The sequence below is a fragment of the Bison bison genome, unplaced genomic scaffold (genome assembly GCF_000754665.1).
Source record: "Bison bison bison isolate TAMUID 2011002044 unplaced genomic scaffold, Bison_UMD1.0 scf7180017864063, whole genome shotgun sequence".
NCBI classification, from domain to species: Eukaryota; Metazoa; Chordata; class Mammalia; order Artiodactyla; family Bovidae; genus Bison; species Bison bison.
The window spans coordinates 5,361,727-5,365,995 of NW_011494635.1; the positions used below are offsets into that span (position 1 = coordinate 5,361,727).

At 40.2% G+C, this 4,269-nt stretch overlaps 1 pseudogene; it reads left to right on the forward strand.

Annotated features, from left to right (window-relative positions):
* Positions 1-360: 360 nt before the first annotated feature.
* LOC104986000 overlaps positions 361-4,269 on the forward strand; it is a 40,787-nt pseudogene continuing 36,878 nt past the window's right edge.

Sequence of the window (4,269 nt, forward strand, 5' to 3'; positions counted from 1 at the left end):
CCAGCTCACCATTTTGCTGACATCTCTGTATGTGTTAAATTTGAATTACCTTCAGATTCCACTGTATCACTCACTGTGCCATAATTTCCCTAACTCCTCCCAATTTATTATAATTTAACTTTTCCTTGACAGGTTTTTCTTTTATGGATAATGTTGAGAAAGATAATAAATTAAATAAAATATTTATCATTTTGGGGGAGTTACATTGTGATAGTTCTTTAAAAGTTATATACTGGGTGAAAGATATAACCACCCCCCACCCCCACCCTTGGTCTGTTTGCACACTGCAAAAACTAATAATTAACCCCCGCTAAGATCCTTGCCAGAGTGTCTTTTTTTGTTGTTGTTACCTTTTTCAGGATTGCATTCTTGTCAGGACTGAATGCTCTTATTATTAAGCAATGAAGAAGAAACAAGATTTTTTTATCATGAAAAAAAGGTAAAAAAAGCAAATTTTCTTTCAATTTGAAGTTTTACTTTCTTATTAAGGGTTAACATTTCAAAAAATGTTCATTAATCATTCTTTTGAATTGTTATAAAAACAGAAACTGATTTACAGACTTAGAGAACTATCTTATGATTACCAGGTGGAAAGTGTGGTGAGGGGGAAGAGGTAGTCAGGGATTTTGGGATTGACATGTACACTCTGCTATATTTTAAAAGGATAACAAACAAGATCCTCCTGCATAGCACAGGCAACTCTGTTCAATGTTATGTGGCAGCCTGGATGGGAAGGGAGTTTGCAGGAGAATGGACACATGCCTATGTATGGCTGAGTCCCTCCACTGTTCACCTGAAGTTATCACATTGTTAATTGGCTATGCTCCATTATAAAATAAAAATTTAACTAAATAAAAGTTGTGTGTGTGTGTGTAGTATAGTGTGAGATAACTGTTTCAAATAATGTTTGGTCAAGAAGAGGCTTCATCATTGGAAAAATAAGAAAGTAACTGGTATGCTGAGCTTTCTAGTCTAACACATGGTTAATAATGCTGGACATTGTCTTGTAATAATTTGCAGTAATGTAAGTGTATCTAGAATTTATATATCTACTCGTTAAACATGAGTTTAAATTTTGCAAGAAATTAATGATCTTTATTATTACATAATAATTTACTCTAGTAGAAGTACACGCTACCTGGCTTCAATTCTGTTCTGACTCAGCGGGCACTGCCTTAACATTGCTTCTCCTACAGCTTGTTTCCTAATAGTCTGTCATTGCAGTTGGGGTGTTACCTTCCTGTTATTGATGACCCAAGAAGGCAGAAGAAAAAGAAAGCAGCTCCTGTAGTTTGTGGAGCAACAGGTAATGGATGCAAATGCCAGTGTCTGGTACTTAATGACCATCACTTCTTTCCTGTATGCTCTCTTAGTTCAGTTCAGTTCAGTTCAGTCACTCAGTCAAGTCCAACTCTTTGCAACCCCAAGAATCTTAGCACACCAGACCTCCCTGTCCATCACCAACTCCCGGAGTTCACCGAAACTCATGTGCATAGAGTCGGTGATGCCATCCAGCCATCTTATCCTCCGTCATCTCCTTCTCCTCCTGCCTCCAATCCCTCCCAGCATCAGGGTCTTTTCCAGTGAGTCAACTCTTCACATGAGGTGCCCAAAGTACTGGAGTTTCAGCTTCAGCATCAGTCCTTCCAATGAACACACAGGGCTGATCTCCTTTAGGATGGACTGGTTGGATCTCCTTGCAGTCCAAAGGACTCTCAAGACTCTTCTCCAACACCACAGTTCAAAAGCATCAATTCTTTGGCGCTCAGCTTTCTTCACAGTCCAACTCTCACAACCATACATGACCACTGGAAAAACCTTAGCCTTGACTAGACGGACCTTTGTTGGCAAAGTAATATCTCTGCTTTTGAATATGCTATCTAGGTTGGTCATAACTTTCCTTCCAAGGAGTAAGCATCTTTTAATTTCATGGCTGCAATCACCATTTGCAGTGATTTTGGAGCCCCCCAAAATAAAGTCTGACACTGTTTCCACTGTTTCCCCATCTATTTCCCATGAAGTGATGAGACCAGATGCCATGATCTTAGTTTTCTGAATGTTGAGCTTTAAGCCAACTTTTTCACTCTCCTCTTTCACTTTGTGCACTTAAGAAGGTAACAGTAAGTGGATTGGGGTTGAGGATTCAAAAAAGAATAGACAGACTATGAATGGAAACCAACATGGGTTGTCAAGTCATTGAGTTTTGGTGACTCTGGAGGGCTCCCTTGGTTTTTCTAATCAGTCTAGAAACATTCCTTGTGACAAGGGAGAAAGCCTTCAGTCTTCACTCTGGATCATGGTCTGATATCATTCAGTTACCTACAGATTACTCTGGGATCTTCTCCAGTTTCCATCTCTTTCCTAGCTTGGCAGAAGAGGTAAAACTCGGCTGTCTAGAACACTGACTGTCAGCCTCTTTGTTTTGAGGGTGATTGTAATGGGAGTGGTTTCCCTAAATATTTCATCAGTTCAAGAAATATTTCCTCCTTTCAAGAAGACATGACCCGGAGAAACATGAGCTACAAGGTCCTGACGATGAGGTGATGGGAAAATGACAGGAGAGAACTGCTTTGCACCTATGGGGTATCTGCTTGTAGGGTAAGGGAGTTAGAGAAGGTGAAGTTCAGAAAAAGAATGAGACTGGCACTTTACTGGCACCTTTAATGAGGTGAGAAGGGGCAGCAGTCAGATTAGTGAGCTGCTGCACTACCCAAGAAAAGAGTAAGTATATATATGCATATATGTGGAAAGCTACTGTCTTAAGGAATTTGATTTAGGTCATACCTGAATGGTCTAGTGGTTTTCCCCACTTTCTTCAATTTAAGTCTGAATTTGGCAATAAGGAGTTCATGATCTGAGCCACAGTCAGCTCCCGGTCTTGTTTTTGCTGACTGTATAGAGCTTCTCCATCTTTGATGCAATGAATATAATCAATCTGATTCTGGTGTTGACCATCTGGTGATGTCCATGTGTAGATTCTTCTTTTGTGTTGTTGGAAGAGAGTGTATGTTATGACCAGTGCGTTCTCTTGGCAAAATCATTCCCATGGAAAAGAAATGCAAAAAAGCAAAATGGTTGTCTGAGGAGGTCTTACAAATAGCTGTGAAAAGAAGAGAAATGAAAGCAAAGGAGAAAAGGAAAGATATAAGCATCTGAATGCAGAGTTCCAAAGAATAGCAAGGAGAGATAAGAAAGCCTTCCTCAGTGATCAGTGCAAAGAAATAGAGGAAAACAACAGAATGGGAAAGACTAAAGATCTCTTCAAGAAAATTAGAGATACCAAGGGAACATTTCATGCAAAGATGGGCTTGATAAAGGACAGAAATGGTAGGGACCTAACAGAAGCAGAAGATATTAAGAAGAGGTGGCAAGAATACACAGAAGAACTGTACAAAAAAGATCTTCACGACCCAGATAATCACGATGGTGTGATCACTGACCTAGAGCCAGACATCCTGGAACGTGAAGTCAAGTGGGCCTTAGACAGCATCACTACAAACAAAGCTAGTGGAGGTGATGGAATTCCAGTTGAGCTCTTTCAAATCCTGAAAGATGATGCTGTGAAAGTGCTGCACTCAATATGCCAGCAAATCTGGAAAACTCATCAGTGGCCACAGGACTGGAAAAGGTCAGTTTTCATTCCAATCGCAAAGAAAGGCAATGCCAAAGAATGCTCAAACTACCGCACAATTGCACTCATCTCACACGCTAGTAAAGGAATGGTCAAAATTCTCCAAGCCAGGCTTCAGCAGTATGTGAACCGTGACCTTCCAGATGTTCAAGCTGGTTTTAGAAAAGGCAGAGGAACCAGAGATCAAATTGCCAACATCTGATGGATCATGGAGAAAGCAAGAGAGTTCCAGAAAAACATCTATTTCTGCTTTATTGACTATCCCAAAACCTTTGACTGTGTGGATCAAGATAAACTGTGGAAAATTCTGAAAGAGATAGGAATACCAGACCACCTGACCTGTCTCTTGAGAAACCTATATGCAGGTCAGGAAGCAACAGTTAGAACTGGACATGGAACAACAGACTGGTTCTAAATAGGAAAAGGAGTACATCAAGGCTGTATATTGTCACCCTGTTTATTTAACTTATATGCAGAGTACATCATGAGAAACGCTGGGCTGGAAGAAGCACAAGCTGGAATCAAGATTGCTGGGAGAAATATCAATAACCTCAGATATGCAGGTGATACCACCCTTATGGCAGAAAGTGAAGAGGAACTAAAAAGCCTCTTGCTGAAAGTGAAAGAGGAGAGTGAAA